Below are 23,720 nucleotides of genomic sequence, written 5' to 3'. Positions count from 1 at the left end.
CCAAGATGGCCGCGGATCCGGGTCCTGCAGGGAGGGAGGTGGCTTCACAGAGCCTGCTCAGAGCAGGCACTGTGAAGCAGCCTGCACTCCTATCAGATCAGTGATCTGACAGAGTGCTGTGCAAACTGTCAGATCACTGATCTGTGATGTCCCCCCGGGGACAAAGTAAAAAAGTAAAAAAAAAATTTTCCAAATGTGTAAAAAAAATTAAAAAAAATATTCCAAAATAATGAAAAAAAAAAAAAAATATTATTCCCATAAATACATTTCTTCATCTAAATAAAAAAAAAAAAACAATAAAAGTACACATATTTAGTATCTCCGCGTCCGTAACGACCTGACCTATAAAACTGTCCCACTAGTTAACCCCTTCAGTAAACACCGTAAGAAAAAAAAAAAAAAACGAGGCAAAAAACAACGCTTTGTTATCATACCGCCGAACAAAAAGTGGAATAACACGCGATCAAAAGGACAGATATAAATAACCATGGTACTGCTGAAAGCGTCATATTGTCCCGCAAAAAAAGAGCTGCCATACAGCATCATCAGCAAAAAAATAAAAAAGTTATAGTCCTGAGAATAAAGCGATGCAAAAATAATTATTTTTTCTGTAAAATAGTTTTTATCGTATAAAAGCACCAAACCATAAAAAAAAGATATAAATGAGGTGTCGCTGTAATCGTACTGACCCGAAGAATAAAACTGATTTATCAATTTTACCAAACGCGGAACGGTATAAACGCCTCCCCCAATAGAAATTCATGAATAGCTGGCTTTTGGTCATTCTTCCTCACAAAAATCGGAATAAAAAGCGATCAAAAAATGTCACGTGCCCAAAAATGTTTTCAATAAAAACGTCAACTTGTCCCGCAAAAAACAAGACCTCACATGACTCTGTGGACCAAAATATGGAAAAATTATAGCTCTCAAAATGTGGTATTGCAAAAAATATTTTTTGCAATAAAAAGGGTCTTTCAGTGTGTGACGGCTGCCAATCATAAAAATCCGCTAAAAAAACTCGCTATAAAAGTAAATCAAACCCCCCTTCATCACCCCCTTAGTTAGGGAAAAATAAAAAAAAATGTATTTATTTCCATTTTCCCATTAGGGCTAGGGTTAGGGCTAGGGTTAGGGCTAGGGCTAGGGTTAGGGCTAGGGTTAGGGCTAGGGTTAGGGCTAGGGTTAGGGCTAGGGATAGGGTTAGGGCTAGGGTTAGGGCTAGGGCTAGGGCTAGGGTTAGGGCTAGGGTTAGGGCTAGGGTTAGGGTTAGGGCTAGGGTTAGGGCTAGGGTTAGGGCTAGGGTTAGGGCTAGGGTTAGGGCTAGGGCTACAGTTAGGGTTGGGGCTAAAGTTAGGGTTAGGGTTTAGATTACATTTACAGTTGGGAATAGGGTTGGGATTAGGGTTAGGGGTGTGTCAGGGTTAGAGGTGTGGTTAGGGTTACCGTTGGAATTAGGGTTAGGGGTGTGTTTAGATTAGGGTTTCAGTTATAATTGGGGGGTTTCCACTGTTTCGGCACATCAGGGGCTCTCCAAACACGACATGGCGTCCGATCTCAATTCCAGCCAATTCTGCGTTGAAAAAGTAAAACAGTGCTCCTTCCCTTCCGAGCTCTCCTGTGTGCCCAAACAGGGGTTTACCCCAACATATGGGGTATCAGCGTACTCAGGACAAATTGGACAACAACTTTTGTGGACCAATTTCTCCTGTTACCCTTGGGAAAATACAAAACTGGGGGCTAAAAAATAATTTTTGTGGGAAAACAAAAAGATTTTTTATTTTCACGGCTCTGCGTTATAAACTGTAGTGAAACACTTGGGGGTTCAAAGTTCTCACAACACATCTAGATAAGTTCATTGAGGGGTCTAGTTTCCAATATGGGGTCACTTGTGGGGGGTTTCTACTGTTTAGGTACATTAGGGGCTCTGCAAACGCAATGTGACGCCTGCAGACCAATCCATCTAAGTCTGCATTCCAAATGATGCTCCTTCCCTTCCGAGCCCTCCCATGCGCCCAAACGGTGGTTCCCCCCCACATATCGGGTATCAGCGTACTCAGGACAAATTGGACAACTACATTTAGGGTCCAATTTCTCCTGCTAACCTTGGAAAAATACAAAACTGGGGGCTAAAATATAATTTTTGTGGAAAAAAAAATATTTTTTATTTGCATGGCTCTGCGTTATAAACTGTAGTGAAATACTTGGGGGTTCAAAGCTCTCACAACACATCAAGATGAGTTCCTTAGGGGGTCTACTTTCCAAAATGGTGTCACTTGTGGGGGGTTTCTACTGTTTAGGTACATTAGGGGCTCTGCAAACGCAATGTGACACCTGCAGACCATTCCATCTAAGTCTGCATTCCAAATGGCGCTCCTTCCCTTCCGAACCCTCCCATGCGCCCAAACGGTGGTTCCCCCCCACATATGGGGTATCAGCGTACTCAGGACAAATTGGACAACTTTTGGGGTCCAATTTCTCCTGTTACCCTAGGGAAAATACAAAACTGGGGGCTAAAAAATAATTTTTGTGGGAAAAAAATTTTGTTTTATTTTTATGGCTCTGCATTATAAACTTCTGTGAAGCCCTTGGTGGGTCAAAGTGCTCACCACACATCCAGATAAGTTCCTTAGGGGGTCTACTTTCCAAAATGGTGTCACTTGTGGGGGGTTTCAATGTTTAGGCACATCAGTGGCTCTCCAAACGCAACATGGCGTCCCATCTCAATTCCTGTCAATTTTGCATTGAAAAGTCAAACGGCGCTCCTTCCCTTCCGAGCTCTCCCATGCGCCCAAACAGTGGTTTACTGCCACATATGGGGTATCAGCGTACTCGGGACAAATTGGACAACAACTTTTGAGGTCCAATTTCTTCTCTTACCCTTGGAAAAATAAAAAATTGGGGGCAAAAATATAATTTTTGTGAAAAAATATGATTTTTTATTTTTACGGTTCTGCATTATAAACTTCTGTGAAGCACTTGGTGGGTCAAAGTGCTCACCACACATCCAGATAAGTTCCTTAGGGGGTCTACTTTCCAAAATGGTGTCACTTGTGGGGGGTTTCAATGTTTAGGCACATCAGTGGCTCTCCAAACGCAACATGGCGTCCCATCTCAATTCCTGTCAATTTTGCATTGAAAAGTCAAATAGCGCTCCTTCCCTTCCGAGCTCTCCCATGCGCCCAAACAGTGGTTTACTGCCACATATGGGGTATCAGCGTACTCAGGACAAATTGGACAACAACTTTTTGGGTCCAATTTCTCCTGTTACCCTTGGTAAAATAAAACAAATTGGAGCTGAAGTAAATTTTTTGTGTAAAAAAGTTAAATGTTCATTTTTATTTAAACATTCCAAAAATTCCTATTAAACACCTGAAGGGTTAATAAACTTCTTGAATGTGGTTTTGAGCACCTTGAGGGGTGCAGTTTTTAGAATGGTGTCACACTTGGGCATTTTCTATCATATAGACCCCTCAAAATGACTTCAAATGAGACGTGGTCCCTAAAAAAAAATGGTGTTGTAAAAATGAGAAATTGCTGGTCAACTTTTAACCCTTATAACTCCCTAACAAAAAAAAAAATTGGTTCCAAAATTATGCTGATGTAAAGGAGACATGTGGGAAATGTTACTTATTAAGTATTTTGTGTGACATATCTCTGTGATTTAATTGCATAAAAATTCAAAGTTTGAAAATTGCAAAATTTTCAAAATTTTCGCCCAATTTCCGTTTTTTTCACAAATAAACGCAGGTACTATCAAAGAAATTTTACCACTATCATGAAGTACAATATGTCACGAGAAAACAATGTCAGAATCACCAGGATCCGTTGAAGCGTTTCGGAGTTATAACCTCATAAAGGGACAGTGGTCAGAATTGTAAAAATTGGCCTGGTCATTAACGTGCAAACCACCCTTGGGGGTAAAGGGGTTAATGTCTTTGTACTTTTTCATACTAAAAACTAATTTTATTAAAAAGTGTTTTTTCATCATCATATTCTGAGAGCTATAACTTTTTATTTATTAACCAACAGCATTAATAGCATTTTCGAGTACATGACAATGTGGTAAAAGTGATAAAACAATTTTGTTCCTTTGTTCTTTGGTCAGTACGATTAAAGGGATACCATAATATATATCGCAATACAGTATATATGTGGCCTTTATGAGGGTTTTTGCCTGAATCCTGTTTATAGAGGGAATCTGAGCCCTTGAAAGCACTGCAGAAATACAGTGTAAGCAGGGCTTTAACATGATGGTGGCTTTCAACACGTGTATTATAAGAAGTGTATATTACACATCAACTGTTTATTCAGGAGATAATTGAATAAATGTAGTACATCTGAAAGTCTTATTGGCTGTCTTCCCCCAGGGTAATTTTGCTTTAGAGTACTGAAGCAGAATAGTATCAGAAGTTTCTAAGGTTCCAGTGGATATCAAATGAGCAGATGATGCAGGTCAGAATGTGACTTACTTGGCCAGGCTCTCCCTTGCATTCCAAGCTGTCCGATTGGCTGCAGGGCTTCAAGACCATCTTGTCTTTCTGGCACAGGCAATGCACTTCCAGGTTTCATGAAGAAAAATGATAAAGATGTAAGTGAAGTAGAAGTAAGTGGAGAGGTTAAATGGAGGAAGAAAAATCTCTCTAAGTGGAAAAAAACTAAGGTTCTCCATCAAGCGATAATCATATAATTGTATCATATCATGCATGTACTTTATATCTTTGCATACATTTATTTGTTAGATTCAGACTTGCTCTCTATTACCAATGTATTAGTTATTTTTATTTTCAGTAAATGTGCAAATTTAGTGCATGTGTGTTTCAGCAGAGAGATGTTTTCTTACTAGGCTTATTTCAGTCTCTTTTTTTTATTCATTTTTCTTTTCTAGCCATGCAACTTATCATAATAATGCTATATAGCAGTAATCTTACAAGTACAGGTGATATAAGCAGAGTACACATATGAGTAAATCATTTACAACACAAGGTAAGGTTATTAAATAATTTATAAAACAAAACAAGTTTATGTCAACACTTTGTTTTGTGAACACATCCAGTGTATGTTTCAGGATCACTGCCAACACAAATCCCCAACGTATGCAGATTATAAGGCTCATGCACCTAGTGTATCTGCTAAAAGATTTTGGCTTTCACAGGGCGGAATGCTTCAGCATACTTTTTTTCTTTAGTGTGTGAGAAAGTATAACATAGTCTGTTGGGATTTCCTTTACCCCCTTAGTGACCACCAATACGTCTTTTTACTGACCTCACAAATCAGACAATAGCATCCCGCAACGGTTGAAAATGCAGCAGCTGTCGGCTGTACACACAGCTGACACCCTGCTGCATCAGCCTTCATTGGTGTTAACACCAACCATGGTTTTTTAACCCCTTATATGCTGCTGTCGAATGTGACTACGGTATCTAGATGGTTACCATTAACATAAAGTACAATGTGTCACAAAAAAAATCTCAAAATCACTAAGATCCATTGAAGTGTTCCAGAGTTATTACCGCATAAAGAATGGCCCGGTCAATAAGGGATTACAGATACAGTGTCTTACATCACAGGCTACATGTTGAAGAATATATCTGATGCAAACCTGCAAAGCAAGCAAATACCAAATTGAAAAAAAGAGTATAAGGCCACATGCACATGTTCAGTATTTGCTCAGTAGTTTACATCAGTATTTGTAAGCCAAAACCAGGAGTGGGTAGAAAAAAAACAGAAGAGATGCACGTGTTTCTATTAGGGTTCGCTTAGTCTAAGTTCACATTTGCGTTGTGCGCCGCAGCGTCGTCACCGCAACGCACAACGCAAACAAAAACGCAGCAAAACGCATGCACATGCGGCGCCATGTGGCGCCAATATTAAAGATAGGGTCGACACGACGCATGCGTTTTTTAAAAGGTCGGCGCCGCCCGAAAAATGCAACATGTTGTGTTTGCCGCGCCCAGACAGGTGCGCCCTAACGCCGCATGCGGCGTAAAACGCAACAAAACGCAACACAACGCATGCACATGCGGCCCCATGCGGCGCCAATGTTAAAGATAGGGCCGCACGACGCATGCGTTTTGTTGCGGCGGTGACGCTGCGGCGCAAACCGCAAATGTGAACGTACCCTTACATCTGCGTTTAAAATTGGAGAGTGCAATGTGAGAAAAAATCACATTGCACTCACACCAATGTTATTTAATGAGGCAGTGTTCATCTGTGAGTTTTTCCTCACATGGAACTGGAGTGAGGAAAAAATCACAGCATTCAGCATATGGTCTCGTAAAATGGCTGAGACTCACCAATGCAAGTCAATGGGTGCGAGAAAAAATATTTCACACGGACCATGCTATCCAATTTTTATTAACAGATCTCATATGACACCCGACATTTCATCAGGTAAGAACAGTAAATTCACAGCGTGAACCATCAGAATATGTAGAAAGATGTCACTGAGATATATAATCAGTGCCTTGCATGTGTATTTTTGTGTACTTGCATTTAGCTAATAAATAAATAAAAATATGGCATTAGGACCCCCTTATTTTTACTAACAAACTGAGGGAAAGCAGACAGCTGTGAGCTAATGTTATTATTCTGGGAAGGGGCCAATATACATGGAGCTTCTCAGATTATTAATATCAACCCGCACGTGTCTGCTTAGCCTTTATTTGCTATTAAAAGGGGACCCAAAAAATGACGTACGGTCAGCCCTATTTATAAAAATCAGCAAAGGTTATGCAGACATCCATGGGCTGATATAAATATGCTTATAAGGAGCCATGGATATTGGCCCCTTCCCAGACTAATAACACCAGTCCTCAGCCTCCCTGGAAATGGCGCATCCAATAGATGCGCCAAGTCTGGCACTTAGCCTTGGCTCTTCCCGATTGCCCTGGTGCGGTAGCAATCGGGATAGTGGTTTGGGGGTTGATGTCAGCTGTGTAATATCCGATGATATCAAGCCAAGGGGTTACAAATAGAGAGGTGTCTGAAGATTCCCCCATTACTATCCCTGTAGTCAAAATAAACAAACACACAGAAGAGTCCTTTAATTGTAAAAAGCACTCCCTGACAATTACCCTCTTTTACCCATTTATTGCTAAAAATAAAAGTAAGTAAAAAAAAAGGAGGCCCCATAAAAATCCCTGACTCTGCTATGTCCAGAAGCTGTGATGACAGGTGACATCAGTAACGTGACCGCTTACCACGGCCTCCGGAACACAATAAGAGTAGCATGAGAACTCAACTGCAGTGACGAGCGGTGACATCAACATGAGTATTGCAGTTCACAGCCAAAGAACTGCGGTAACCTTACTGACGTCACTGCTCGCGATATGTGAACTTACTGATGCTTCTAACTCTGGCTATGAACTGCAATGACCTTACTGATGTCACCACTCTCCAGTGCAGCTAGGTTCTCAAACTACACTCATTGTCTTCCGGTGGCCATGGTGAGCGGTTGTGTTACTGATGACACTGCTTATCACATCCTCCGGATGAAGCAGAGTCGGGGATTCTTATGGATTACTTTCATTTTAAGCAATAAATGGATAGAAAAGGGTAATTGTTGGGGAGTGCTTTTTACAATGAAAGAACTTTTCTGTTTGTGTGTTTATTTATTTTGACTACGGGGTTAGTAATGGGGATATCTGACACGCGTCTCATCATTACTTCCCCCTGGGCTTGATGTCATTGGACATTACACAGCTGACTTCGGCACCAAAACCATTACCCCAATTGTCCTTGCATTAGGGCAATCAGGAAGAGCGGAGGCTAAGAACTAGAATTAGTGCATCTAATGTATGCGCCATTTCTAGGGCAGCTGAGGGCTGGTGTTATTAGTCTGGGAAGGAGCAAATGTCCATGCCCCCTTACCAGCTTATTAATATCAGCCCACAGCTGTCTGCTTAGCCTTTGCTGGTTATTAAAAATAGGGGAAACCCCACATCATTTTTGGTGTCCCTCCTTTTAAATAACCAGCGAAGACTAAACAGACAGCTGTGAGCTGATATTAACAAGCTGTGAAGATGCATGACATTGGCCCCTTTCCATTCTACTAAGACTAGCTCACCGCTATTTTCATTCCCTTAGCTGGTTATTAAAAATAAGGGGGAAACCACACCATTTTTTTCTTTCATTTATTTATTTGATAAAAACAATTACAGAAAACTACACACGCAAAGCATTGATTACTTATGTAACTGCCATCTATCTAGATTTGTATATAAGATTTTTTAATTAGAAAACTAGCTTGAAGTTTCTGAGGGAATTACTGTATGCAAAAGATTATGTTAACCCCTTCCCGACCTTTGACGCATACGCTGCGTCATGAAAGTCGGTGCCATTCCGACCCATGACGCAGCATATGCGTCATGGAAAGATCGCGTCCCTGCAGGCCGGGTGAAAGGGTTAACTCCCATTTCACCCGATCTGCAGGGACAGGGGGAGTGGTAGTTTAGCCCAGGGGGGGTGGCTTCACCCCCTCGTGGCTACGATCGCTCTGATTGGCTGTTGAAAGTGAAACTGCCAATCAGAGCGATTTGTAATATTTCACCTAAAAAACTGGTGAAATATTACAATCCAGCCATGGCCGATGCTGCAATATCATCGGCCATGGCTGGAAACACTTATGTGCACCCACCCCACCCCTCCGATCGCCCCCCCAGCCCCCCGATCTGTGGTCCGCTCCCCTCCGTCCTGTGCTCCGCTCCCCCGTCCTCCTGTCCGCTTCCCCGTGCACCAATCACACCCCCTGTGCTGCAATCAAACCCCCCCGCACTCCGATCCCCCCCCCGCACACAGCGACCCCCCCCCCGTGCTCCGATCCACCCCCCCCGCACAGCGATCCCTCACCCCGTGCTCCAATCCTTCCCCATGCTCCAATCCTCCCTCCCGTGTTCCGATCCACCCCCCCCATGATCCGATCCACCCCCCCGTGCTCCGACGCCCCCCCCGTGCCCTGATCTCCCCCCCCTTATACTTACCTGGCCGCCCGAGGTCCGTCCGTCTTCTTTCCTGGGCGCCGCCATCTTCCAAAATGGCGGGCGCATGTGCAGTGCGCCCGCCGAATCTGCCGGCCGGCAGATTCGTTCCAGAGTGAATTTTGATCACTGAGATATATCCTATCTCAGTGATCAAAATAAAAAAAATAGTAAATGACCCCCCCCTTTGTCACCCCCATAGATAGGGACAATAAAAAAAATAAAGAATTTTTTTTTTTTTCACTAAGGTTGGGGTAAGAACTAGGGTTAGGGTTAGGGGTAGGGTTAGGGGTAGGGTTAGGGTTAGGGGTAGGGTTAGGGTTAGGGGTAGGGTTAGGGGTAGGGGTAGGGTTAGGGCTAGGGTTAGGGGTAGGGGTAGGGTTAGGGCTAGGGTTAGGGTTAGGGGTAGGGTTAGGGCTAGGGTTAGGGTTTCGGTATGTGCACACGTATTCTGGTCCTATGCGGATTTTTCCGCAGCGGATTTGAAAAATCCACAGTGCTAAACCGCTGCCGATTTATCGTGGATTTACTGCGGTTTTTCTGCGCATTTCACTGCGGTTTTACAACTGCGATTTTCTATTGGAGCAGTTCTAAAACCGCTGCGGAATCCGCAGAAAGAAGTGACATGCTGCGGAATGTAAACCGCTGCGTTTCCGTGCAGTTTTTCCGCAGCATGTGTACAGCGATTTTTGGTTCCCATAGGTTCACATTGAACTGTACACTCATGGGAAACTGCTGCGGATCCGCAGCGTTTTCCGCAGCGTGTGCACATACCTTTAGAATTAGGCTATGTGCACACGGTGCGGATTGGCCGCTGCGGATTCGCAGCAGTGTTCCATCGGGTTTACAGTACCATGTAAACATATGGAAAACCAAATCCGCTGTGCCCATGGTGCAGAAAATACCGCGCGGGAACGCTGCGTTGTATTTTCCGCAGCATGCCAATTCTTTGTGCGGATTCCGCAGCGTTTTACACCTGTTCCTCAATAGGAATCCACAGGTGAAATCCGCACAAAAAACACTGGAAATCCACGGTAAATCCACAGGTAAAACGCAGTGCCTTTTACCCGCGGATTTTTCAAAAATGATGCTGAAAAATCTCATACGAATCCGCAACGTTGGCACATAGCCTTAGAGTTGGGTTGGAATTAGGGTTGTGGTTAGGGTTAGGGGTGTGTTGGGGTTAGGGTTGTGGTTAGGGGTGTGTTGGGGTTAGGGTTGTGATTAGGGTTACGGCTACAGTTGGGATAAGGGTTAGGGGTGTGTTGGAGGTAGAATTGAGGGGTTTCCACTGTTTAGGCACTTCAGGGGGTCTCCAAACGCAACATGGCGCCACCATTGATTCCAGCCAATCTTGTATTCAAAAATTCAAATGGTGCTCCCTCACTTCCGAACCCCGACGTGTGCCCAAACAGTGGTTTACCCCCACATATGGGGTACCAGCATACTCAGGACAAACTGCGCAACAATTACTGGGGTCCAATTTCTCCTGTTACCTTTGAGAAAATAAAAAATTGCTTGCTAAAACATCATTTTTGAGGAAAGAAAAATGATTTTTTATTTTCACGGCTCTGCGTTGTAAACGTCTGTGAAGCACTTGGGGGTTCAAAGTGCTCACCACATATCTAGATAAGTTCCTTGGGGGGTCTAGTTTCCAAAATGGGGTCACTTGTGGGGGGTTTCTACTGTTTAGGCACACCAGGGGCTCTGCAAACGCAATGTGACGCCCGCAGACCATTCCATCAAAGTCTGCATTTCAAAAGTCACTACTTCCCTTCTGAGCCCCCACGTGTGCCCAAACAGTGGTTTACCCCCACACATGGGGTATCAGCGTACTCAGGAGAAACTGGACAACAACTTTTGTGGTCCAATTTCTCCTGTAACCCTTGGGAAAATAAAAAATTCTGGGCTAAAAAATTATTTTTGAGGAAAGAAAACGTATTTATTATTTTCACTGCTCTGTGTTATGAACTTCTGTGAAGCACTTGGGGGTTCAAGTGCTCACCTCACATCTAGATAAGTTCCTTTCGGGGTCTAGTTTCCAAAATGGGGTCACTTGTGGGGGGTTTCTACTGTTTAGCCACATCAGGGGCTCTGCAAACGCAACGTGACGCCCGCAGAGCATTCCATCAAAGTCTGCATTTCAAAACGTCACTACTTCACTTCCGAGCCCCAGCATGTGCCTAAACAGTGGTTTACCCCCACATATGGGGTATCAGCGTACTCAGGAGAAACTGGACAACAACTTTTGGGGTCAAATTTCTCCTGTTACCCTTGGGAAAATAAAAAATTGCGGGCTAAAATTCATTTTTGAGAAAATAATTTTTTTTTTTATTTTCATGGCTCTGCGTTATAAACTTCTGTGAAGCACTTGAGGGTTCAAAGTGCTCACTACACATCTAGATTAGTTCCTTTGGGGGTCTAGTTTCCAAAATGGGGTAATTTGTGGGGGATCTCCAATGTTTAGGCACACAGGGGCTCTCCAAACGCGACATGGTGTCCGCTAATGATTGGAGATAATTTTCCATTTAAAAAGCCAAATGGCGTGCCTTCCCTTCTGAGCCCTGCCGTGCGCCCAAACAGTGGTTTACCCCCACATATGGGGTATCTGCATACTCAGGACAAACTGGACAACAACATTTGTGGTCCAATTTCTCCTATTACCATTGGCAAAATAGGAAATTCCAGGCTAAAAAATCATTTTTGAGAAAAGAAAAATTATTTTTTATTTTCATGGCTCTGCATTATAAACTTCTGTGAAGCACCTGGGGGTTTAAAGTGCTCAGTATGCATCTAGATAAGTTCCTTGGGGGGTCTAGTTTCCAAAATGGGGTCACTTGTGGGGGAGCTCCATTGCATAGGTACACAGGGGCTCTCCAAATGCGACATGGTGTCCGCTAACAATTGGAGCTAATTTTCCATTCAAAAAGTTAAAAGGCGCGCCTTCCCTTCCGAGCCCTGCCGTGTGCCCAAACAGTGGTTTACCCCCATATATGAGGTATCGGCGTACTCGGGAGAAATTGCTCAACAAATTTTAGGATCCATTTTATCCTATTGCCCATGTGAAAATGAAAAAATTGAGGCGAAAATAAATTTTTTGTGAAAAAAAAGTACTTTTTCATTTTTACGGATCAATTTGTGAAGCACCTGAGGGTTTAAAGTGCTCACTAGGCATCTAGATAAGTTCCTTGGGGGGTCCAGTTTCCAAAATGGGGTCACTTGTGGGGGAGCTCCAATGTTTAAGCACACAGGGTCTCTCCAAACGCGACATGGTGTCCGCTATCGATGGAGATAATTTTTCATTCAAAAAGTCAAATGGCGCTCCTTCCCTTCCGAGCCTTACCATGTGCCCAAACAGTGGTTTACCCCCACATGTGAAGTATCGGTGTACTCAGGAGAAATTGCCAAACAAATTTTAGGATCCATTTTATCCTGTTGTCCATGTGAAAATGAAAAAATTGAGGCTAAAAGAATTTTTTTGTGAAAAAAAAGTACTTTTTCATTTTTACGGATCAATTTGTGAAGCACCTGGGGGTTTAAAGGGCTCACTATGCATCTAGATAAGTTCCTTGGGGCGTCTAGTTTCCAAAATGGGGTCACTTGTGGGGGAGCTCCAATTTTTAGGCACACGGGGGCTCTCCAAATGTGACATGGTGTCCGCTAAAGAGTGCAGCCAATTTTTCATTCAAAAAGTCAAATGGCGCTCCTTCCCTTCCAAGCCCTGCCGTGCACCCAAACAGTGGTTTACCCCCACATATGAGGTATCAGCGTACTCAGGACAAATTGGACAACAACGTACGTGGTTCAGTTTCTCCTTTTACCATTGGGAAAATAAAAAAATTGTTGCTGAAATATCATTTTTGTGACTAAAAAGTTAAATGTTCATTTTTTCCTTCCATGTTGCTTCTGCTGCTGTGAAGCACCTGAAGGGTTAATAAACTTCTTGAATGTGGTTTTGTGCACCTTGAGGGGTGCAGTTTTTAGAATGGTGTCACTTTTGGGTATTTTCAGCCATATAGACCCCTCAAACTGACTTCAAATGTGAGGTGGTCCCTAAAAAAAATGGTTTTGTAAATTTCGTTGTAAAAATGAGAAATCGCTGGTCAAATTTTAACCCTTATAACTTCCTAGCAAAAAAAAATTTTGTTTCCAAAATTGTGCTGATGTAAAGTAGACGTGTGGGAAATGTTATTTATTAACTATTTTGTGTCACATAACTCTCTGGTTTAACAGAATAAAAATTCAAAATGTGAAAATTGCGAAATTTTCAAAATTTTCGCCAAATTTCCGTTTTTATCACAAATAAACACAGAATTTATTGACCTAAATTTACCACTAACATGAAGCCCAATATGTCACGAAAAAACAATCTCAGAACCGCTAGGATCCATTGAAGCGTTCCTGAGTTATTACCTCATAAAGGGACACTGGTCAGAATTGCAAAAAACGGCAAGGTCTTTAAGGTCAAAATAGGCTGGGTCATGAAGGGGTTAAAAATGTATGGCATACGGATTTCAGACTCATGTCATATGGATGTCATACGGATGGTAGGTGAGAAAAAAACTACACACTCGCATAGCACTCGCATGACATATGGTGTCTAGATTTTAAAAAAAAACGCATGACATTCACCTGACGCTCTCAAACTTTTCTGGCTGAGAATATCAGCGAGTTTATATACTCAGATGTGAGCAAGCCCTTTTCTTCTGACATGTCCACTCCTGGTTTTGGCTTACAAATACTGATATAAAATACTGACCAAATACTGAACATGTGAACGTGGTCTTAGACAGTCAAACAGTCATGGAGACTCTGTGTCTGCTAGGCTGGAAGCTCTTAATCAATCTTCCTTGAATAAGCTTATCGCTAGCCACTCTGTTTACCAGATCCCAAGGGTTGCCCTAGTATTTATCAGTTTAACCCTTGTGGAAGGCCAGATCACTTAGCTGCTCCCCAAGGTAGACACAGGAACACGTTTGGTTAAAGTCTCTGGGTAGTTTATTGCTTCATAAACCAATAAGCCCAAAATAGTAACAAAAAACAGCCTTTCTGGCTCAAATGAAAACAAAAATGGTACATATAAAGTTCTTCCCAGTATGGCTCCTACCTTCTGGGACAAACACAGTAGCTCTCGCAGGAGCTCAGTCTGGAGGCTTCCTTCCTCCACACAACACAGACAGAGAAAAAAAATGGCTGGACATTTAACTCCCTCCAGCCACACCCTGGAGGTGGAGATATGGTGTGTAGGCATCCCGCCCATCTCTTGCTTACTCACATGAAAGCCAGGCCCTAGGAACTACTGACTTATTCTCAGAACCTATCATGCTCGAGGAAAACGTATGGCTTTCACATCATGCAGGAAAGCAACCTTGGCGACACATATCTCCCCTCACGTACGGCACCAGTGACCCTGTCACACCGTGTTATAGGAATCTGGACTTACAGCGCTCAGTATAAATGATTACACCCTAACAGATTGTTAAAAAACCTCTAGTTCCATTCAAAATCAACCTTTTTATGGGATATTAAGCTATACAATACTCTCACAAATGTGGGACATTAATTGTAAACAACATTTGTTATTTTGCAAACCAAAATAAGTACTGTATTTTTCAGACTATAAAACACATTGGACCATAAGACGCACCTAGGTTTTAGAGGAGGAAAATAGGAAAAAAATGTAAGAAAAAAATGTAGTCAATTCTGTATTAATATCCCCCATCCTAGTATATATACAGTATGTCCTCAATCCAGGTATAAATGGTCTCCTGATCCCTATCCTGGCATGCATGGTTCCTTCATTCCTATCCTGATATGTATGGTCCCTTCATCCCCATCCTGGTATGCATGGTCACCTCATCTCCATCCTGGTATGCATGGTCTCCTCATCACCATCCTGGTATGCATCGTCCCCTCATCTCTATCCTGGTAGGCATGACCCCCTGTAATAATTATATGGGTACTACGGAATCTGATAGCATGGGATAAAGCCAGTCTGAGAGCAAAGTTGCAACAAAAGATGTATTTACTCAAAAACAGAAATGTAAACAGAACTAACAGATATTCCTGCAATTTGAGGTCCTCAGCTCTATATAGAAAATCACAGCAAACTGAGAAGCGGGGCGTGACCGCTAATGTGCACCAGTCCAGCAAGGAAATAATGTGGAAGCAAACAAGACACTTGAACGATGAAGTCCAATAAAGTTATAGTGCAAATGCACACAGTACTTAAATGAAGAAGTCCAGCACACTTGCTCACACGTGTGCACAGTACTTGTTAGTAGGAGTCTAATTGTTCACAGATGGTGCGTCATGTGAATGACGTCCTGGAAAATAGAGGACGAGGGGAGAAAGAGGGAGAGCGCTATCTAAGAGTAGTAGATGAGTACATCTTTCTTGGAGAGAAAAGCACAGCTTGAATCTTGCTCACATGGTGTGGTTGTGCAAAGAGGCACAACACTGGGAAAAGTTTTTTACACAAAGGAAATCCTTCCACTGGTGTGCTGCAAGTCGCAGCAGTTCCAGAGGCGAGAGGTAGCTGAATGGGGTGAGGCAGACCACCGAGTAGAGAGCAGCAGAAGCAGGGAGTTAGCCAGCAAACAGGAGGATGCTCAGGAGCCAGCAGCACAAAATACTCAAGCACAGGTGAACACAAGACCCAGACTTAAATAGTCAGGACAGACAGGAAGTTCCATGACAGGGCGAGATCCAAGACTCCATCTTGGATCAGGGCGAACAGTCACCAGGAATCCTTACATTATTCCCACCTCAGAAGCGGCCTCAGGACGATCCAGGACCAGGCTTGTCAGGATATTTCTGATGGAACAGAGTAATTTTTTGAGGAGCACAGATATTGCCCACCTGCTCCCAAGAGTTCTCCTCAGATGGATATCCTTGCCATTTGATGAGGTACTGCAGTTTATTTCTGCGGATCCTGGAGTCCAGAATCTTCTCTACCACAAACTGCTCTTGTCCGTCCACTAACACAGGCTGAGGAGGAGGTGTAATCCGACCCTGAAATGTATTTGGAGACACCAGTTTTAACAGGGAGACATGAAACACCGGTGTCTCCAAATACATTTCAGGGTCGGAACCTTCAAGGTTCTTGGCAATTTCAGACGACAGGCAACGGAACTCACAATCCCAGAGATCTTGAACGGGCCGATCAACTTTTGTCTGAGTTTCTGTGATGGAATGTTCTATCTCAGACTTTTAGTAGATAACCATACAGAGTCCCCTACCTTGAACATAGGTGCAGGCTTCCGAAACCTGTCGGCAGATTTCTTATATCTCTCTTGTGCAGTAGACAGTGATTCCTTCAGGGTTTCCAGATTCTGTCTCATTGCCGCCAACCTCTCATGAACTTCAGGCACCGGTGCGTTGATCGGGGATCTGGGCAGAATACTGGGATGATAACCTAGTTTGGCAAAGAAAGGTGTTACCTTTGTAGAAGAACTCTGAGAGTTGTTATAACAGAATTCTGCGAGCGGGAGAAACTCCAACCAGTCATCCTGAGAATGGTTGATATAACATCGAAGATACTGTTCCAGAGTCTGATTCGTCCGTTCTGTTTGCCCATTAGTCTGAGGATGATATGCAGAGGACAGACAAAGATTAACACCAAGCGAATCACAGAATCCTTTCCAGAACTTGGACGTAAACTGCACTCCCCGATCTGAGATGACTTCGTCTGGAACTCCATGCAGCCGAAACACATTCTGGATGACCAGATCCGCCATCTCTTTGGCTGAAGGAAGACCATTGCAGGGAATGAAGTGGGCAGCCTTAGTAAGGCGATCTACAACCACCAGAATAGAATTTTTTCCCCCAGAGGTGGGCAATTCAACTATAAAGTCCATCGAAATAAACCCCCAAGGACGAGAGGGGACAGGTAGTGGTTGAAGCAGTCCAGTAGGTGATACACGAGGAGTCTTGAAATGTGCACATACCTCACAAGAGAGAACATAACTTTTAACGTCCTTCAGACAGGTAGGCCACCAAAAAAAAATGGCTCAGAAATTCCTGTGTCTTCTGTACCCCCCGATGACCCGCCAACTTGGAATCATGGACAAACTTGAGGACCTGCAGCTTTATGGCCTCTGGAACATATAAACGTTGATCCCGGACCCACATACCATTTCTGAGAACCAAGTTCACATCAGCAGTCGGATTGGCGAGAAATGGGTCTGCGTCGTAGGCTTCCTTAATGATCTTCCATAAGTCCTTATTCTGAATGACTCTGATCTGATAAAGTTGGCATCAGACAGGACGGTCTTAGACGGGGTCCCAGGTACGGAATCCATGGCATGGATTCGGGACAAAGCATCCGCTTTCCCATTACGTGAACCTGGGCGGTACAAAATGACAAAATTAAACTGATTCAAAAATAGACTCCAACGAGCCTGCCGTGGAGAAAGACATCTTGCAGATCTAAGGAACTCCAGGTTTCGATGATCCGTGAGCACAATAACCTGTTGTGATGCCCCCTGCAGATGATGTCTCCATTCCTTAAATGCAGCGATAATGGCAAGAAGCTCCTTATCTCTCACATCGTAGTTCCTTTCTGCAGCGGAGAGTCTGCGAGAATAGAAAGCACACGGATGTAACAAGCTCTTCTCTCCCGTTCTCTGTGAGAGGATGGCCCCCAGAGCACAATCTGAAGCATCCACTTCTACGATGAAAGGAAGTGCTGGGTTTGGGTGAATTAGTACAGGTGCAGATGTAAACTGGGATTTAAGACAATCAAAATCTTCCTGAGCCTGTGCGGACCACAAGAAAGTCTTTTCATTCTTGGTTAGCTGTGTAATGGGTTGCACAATTTCAGAGAAATTACGAATAAATCGTCTATAAAAGTTTGCAAATCCGATGAAACGCTGTACCTTCTTGACATTTTTAGGTGCGGGCCAATCAAGAATAGCCTGGATCTTATTTGCCTCCATGTTAAGCCCCTGTGGCGAGATGACATACCCCAGGAACTGAATCTCTGTGCGATGGAATTCACATTTCTCAGGCTTAATGTAGAGGTGATTCTCCTTTAGACGCCCCAGGACAGTCTTCACATGCTCCTGATGTTCCTGCAAAGAGTCAGAAAAAATTAAGATGTCATCCAGATAGATCACGACAAAATGGTCATTAGCCAGATGTTGGAAAAAGGCATTACCAGATATTCGAAATGCCCATAACGACATCTAAATGCAGTCTTCCATTCATCTCCAGAGCGGATCCTAATTAAATTATATGCTCCCCGAAGATCTGACTTGGAGAAGATCTTGGCCTGTCGCACTCTTTCCAGCAGTTCAGGAATCAACGGCAAATGGTAGCGATTCCGAATGGTCACCTTATTAAGCTCCCGGTAGTCGATACAAGGTCTAAGAGTTCCATCCTTCTTCTTAACGAAAAAGATGGGTGCTCCTGCCGGTGATGAGGAGGGGCGAATAAAACCCTTAGCCAAATTCTCATCGATGTATTCCTTTAAAGCCTTCAGCTCCGGAGCTGCAAGTGGGTATACATTCTTAAAAGGAATAGCGGCCCCCAGAAGCAGCTCAATGGGACAATCATACGGTCTGTGAGGAGGAAGCTGGTCTGCCATCTTCTCGTCACAAATGTCCGAAAATTCACTGTACACACATGGTAAAGTAGATACCTCAGTGGCACATTTCATATCTCGAAGACTCACTAGGCCTGTTACCAGTGTCTCCTTTGATGGGAAAGTGATTTCCTTGGTCTCCCATCTGATAATAGTGTGACGCCCAGGAGACCGGGATACCCAGCACCGGACCAATGGAGTCTGTCTCTTGAGGGGGATGTCACGGGTGGCTTGACCCGGTGCTGTGGCCTCAGGCAATGCACAGTGTAAGGGGTATCATGAGGGGACAGGCACTTACTTGATCAGCAGCAGGTTCTCCCAGCGGTGACGATCCTGATCCTGGATAGATGGCTATTGTCCAAATGAAAGACTGAGGCACTGAAACGTTTAACCAGTTTACTTTAACATAAAAGGATTTACAACCAGTCCTGTCACCGGAGTCTGTATGGGAACTCTGAGTTACTTTGACCCTGCCGGGGTCTTCGCCTCTTATTGTGCGCAATTTCTGTGTGGCCCTGCTGCTGTATGTGAACTGGCTGCCGGCCCAATCTGTCCCCTCCGGGTCCTGGTTCGACGGGCAACCCGAGTCCTTTTATCGGTTTACCCCCTCTGGGAGTACCGCTGAACTCTGTGTCTGTTGCTGCATCCGACCCTAGTGAAGCTGATATCACCTCACGTTTTTCCGGTTGCTGTATTATATATAATGAATACAGCCACGGATCCGGTATCCGTCTTTGCGCCTGTTCTGGGTAGTGATTAATGCTACCCGGTTCTCACAATGTCCTTTTTCTCTATCCCTCTTCTCCTCAGGCCGGTGATTTAGGCCTGGTAACAGTCACAGGGCTGTTAGAGATTCAACTGTATGACCTCTCACTTTCAGCTCCTTAGCCCAACTGCCATTTCTTCTCTCAGACCAGAATGGATCAAGGGGAGTCTCTGGAGCTCCCCCTTCTGGCCGGAGGTGGTAGTGCAGTCTTGCTATTTTAGTATTTGTACTTACTGTCAGTAACTATTTTTGTGGCAAATACCCCTAGGGGTGCCACAATAGGATTTTGAGACTGCAGCCATGGAATCCCTAAAATTAAAGGGAAATGTGGTGAAGAGATCAACATAAATGACAGCATTTCCTGATGATCAGGGTCTATGAAGATTTCCAGAAGTACAGTCTCTTGATCTACTGGTCCAGAGACTAGAGGGGAGCCATCCAACGTTTCCATAGTTACCGGGGTGGCTCTCTGCTGGATCCCTATGCCATGTTCCCAGGCAAATGTTAAGTCCATAAAATTTCCTCCTGCCCCTTAATCCACCATAGCTGCACAGGGAATCCATTGACCCGATGACCGGATCTTAATAGGAAGGGAGCAATGAGTGTCCTTACGCTCCAGCATCTTGGGAGAGGCAGTCATAGACAGAGAGTGAAAAATGGCATTCACAGAAAAACTAGACTCAGATGTAATGGATTCAGCATCCTGATTATCAAATTCCCCAACCGTGGCCAGTATCTTGTGGGGCCGCTTGGGACAATTGATAAGAAAGTGATCTGACTGACCGCAGTAAAAGCACAGACTTTCCCGGAAACGATGCTCCCTGCGCTCGTTACTCTAGCACCGCGGTAGTGCATCCACCTGCATGGGAACTGGTTCAGCCTCCCAAGAGGATTTGCCTGATGGTTCTTTAGAAGGAAGGGAAGAGTTAGTGACACAATTAGAGGCTGCAAATCTCTCCTGTCTACGCTCAGTAACACGTATATCTATGCGTACACAATGCTGTATAAAAGCGTCCAACTCTTCTGGCGCATCTGCATGAGCTAGTTCATCCTTTAACACATTAGACAATCCCCTCTTAAAAATGGGTAATTGAGCATAACTGTCCTAAATCGTATCCACCGCCAGCCGTCTAAACTCAGTAGCGTATTCAATGACAGGACGCTTACCCTGACGTAGTGATAACAAGGAGGTTTCAGCTGTAGTGCGACGATTAGGGTCATCAAACATCATAGACATTGCAGCAAGAAAATCATCTAGGTTATTTAGTCGAGGGTCACGAGTCTCCATAAGCGGATTTGCCAATGCAAGAGCTCGGGAAGTGAGCAACATGATTATACATAAATCCTTAGATCGATCAGTAAGGAAATGGGCGGCATGCACATCAAAATACAAAGGCCATTGGTTTACAAACCCACGAAACTTGTAACGGTCCCCACTAAACCTAAATGGTGGTAACTTTGGAGGAGTAATTGGCTGTGGCTGTACTGGGGGTGGAGGTGCTCGTGCAGTCATCTGCCCAGCCACCTGATTACCTAAGTCCTGAAGAGCCTGTCCAAAATGAGCCTCCCAGTTAGCAACCTTGTTTTGCAGTGCCTCAATATCCCCCTGTAAAGAGTGGATCATAGAGAACAACTGATCCATCTTTGTGTCAGTTGACATTATCCCAGCAGATTCCTTTAATGGCTTGAGTATCCTGTAATAATTATATGGGTACTACAGAATCTGATAGCATGGGATAAAGCCAGTCTGAGAGCAAAGTTGCAACAAAAGATGTATTTACTCAAAAACAGAAATGTAAACAGAACTAACAGATATTTCTGCAATTGTAACAAGGGCCTCAGCTCTATATAGAGAATCACAGCAAACAGAAAAGCGAACAAAACATAGTACAGATATTCCTACAATAGTAATGAGGTCCTCAGCTCTATATAGAAAATCACAGCAAACTGAGAAGCGGGGCGCGACCGCTAATGTGAACCAGTCCAGCAAGGAAATAATGTGGAAGCAAACAAGACACTTGAACGATGAAGTCCAATAAAGTTATAGTGCAAATACACACTAGGACGAGGGGAGAAAGAGGGAGAGCGCTATCTAAGCGTAGTAGATGAGTACATCTTTCTTGGAGAGAAAAGGACAGCTTGAATCTTGCTCACATGGTGTGGTTGTGCAAAGGGGCACAACCCTGGGAAAAGTTTTTTACACAAAGGAAATCCTTCCACTGGTGTGCTGCAAGTCGCAGCAGTTCCAGACGCGAAAGGTAGCTGAATGGGGTGAAGCAGACCACCAAGTAGAGAGCAGCAGAAGCATGGAGTTAGCCAGCAAACAAGCAGATGCTCAGGAGCCAGCAGCACAAAATACTCAAGCACAGGTAAGACCCGGACTTAAATAGTCAGGACAGACAGGAAGTTCCATGACACGGCGAGATCCAAGACTCCATCTTGGATCAGGGCGAACAGACACCAGGAATATTTACACCCCCTTATCCCTATCCTGGTAGGCATGTGTTGTTCTCATCATTTTACATTCTCCTTATCTATTTTGATAGCTTTAATATGTATTGAAATAAATGAGTTTTATTGATTAGTTACCTTTGAATGGAGCCTTTTTTTCTTAGGTGTTTCTCTATTGTGCTATGCTCTACAGCTCATATATAGGATATATATTTAGGTGTATTATTGCAGCATGGTGTCTAGCTTTTGATTATCTTTGAGTCTACTTTACTTTGTCAGGCAGGTCCTATTTAAGTGATTTCTTGATTGAGAACAGGTGTGGCAGTAATCAAGCCTGGGTGTGGCTAGGGAATTTGAAGTCAGCTTCCCAAAGATCTGATAAACCACTGTTAATGAGGGGAGGAGCAATTACTTTTTTCACACAGAGGTGTGCAGGTTTGGATTTCATTTTCCATTTTTAATTAAAAAAAACTTCATTTAAAAATGCAATTTGTGTTTACTTGTGTTATCTTTGTAACTTTGTTCGGTGGCCTGAAACATTTAAGTTTGACAAACATGCAAAAGAATAGGAAATCAGAAAGAGGGCAAACACTTTTACACAACTGTATATATATTATTTTGCCTAAAATACAAAGGGAACGTGTCATCCTTAGATAGTAGACATGAACTTTTCCAACATGACAATGATCCAAAACACACATCTAAGGCCACTGTTGCATTACTGAAAAAGAACAGGGTGAAAGTGATTCAGTGGCCAAGTATGTCTCCTGATCTAAACCCAAACGAACACCTAGGATGAATTCTGAAGAGGCAAGTTGTCATCACTCTCCATGTAGCATCCAAGCTCTAAAAGAGGTAATTCTTGAAGAATGGATAAAGAATGTATAAAGATAGATGTTGCAATATGTTCAAAGTTGTTCATTCCACACCTAGAAGACTTGTTGCTGTCTTGAAAAATCACGGCGGTCAAACAAAATGCTAGATGTAGTAGACTTTGATGTACGGTGTATTCGTTTTTGCATCTACTAGTCTGAGTATAACTGAAGATTATCAGCCTTACTTTCTTGTTATTGGTTAAAAATGTTCCATTTAACTCTTCTGTTCCATTTAACTGTTCTTGTGTTTTGCAGACATTGATTAAAATCTTATTTTTAAAAGGGGTTACCTTTATAAATGAGTACCATTTATGCTGAGCACTGTACATAGGAGTCCCAGAGTAGCTGCTGACAGATGGACAGGCCTGTTGAAGGACAGTCAGGAATCCGCAACAAAACCAGTAGGTCTGGAAAGAGGGCAAAAATGTCAGGCAGGAGGGAAGTCAGAAAACAAACCAAGGCTTTTAACATAAAAAAGCACTAGCAAAGCAGTTGTTGAGATCAAGAGCTAATAGCAGGAAGCTAATACTGAACACTTGACTCTGGATTATACCAGTACAGGCAAAATACACAGGACTATTGCATTGTCACACTGCACAGGCCACAGAAAATACCCATACCCCCCCCCCCCCCCCCCCAGTGTAAAAAGCCAAAGAAGAAAGGGCAGGAACTCTTCTATGACTTGCCATGTTAGTTTTTATTCACACATCAATATTTTTGATCAATATTTCATCAATATTTGTATGCAAAACCAGGCGTGTCTCCAGAACAAAGAACAGGTGTCAATTTTTAATTATAGTTTTTATCTGTAAGTTCCACTCTAGGTTCTGGCATACAAACACTGATGTAAAATACTGACCAAGTATTGATGTGTGAATAAGCTCTTAGTAAAAAAAAAGTGTTAATGTGTCACGGGTGTGTCAAAGGCTGCAGACAGCCGCACTGTAGTTGGCTGCAGAAGATCTCTGCGTTTGGTTTTGCAGACACCTTCTTAACCCTTCTGACTCTTTGACCCAGTGGCAACCTTTCTCCAGCTCTATTTGACACACATGGACCTGGGTGCTATA

Source organism: Ranitomeya imitator, chromosome 1 (genome assembly GCF_032444005.1).
Source record: "Ranitomeya imitator isolate aRanImi1 chromosome 1, aRanImi1.pri, whole genome shotgun sequence".
Lineage (NCBI taxonomy): Eukaryota > Metazoa > Chordata > Amphibia > Anura > Dendrobatidae > Ranitomeya > Ranitomeya imitator.
Note: the sequence above shows the minus strand (reverse complement) of the source record.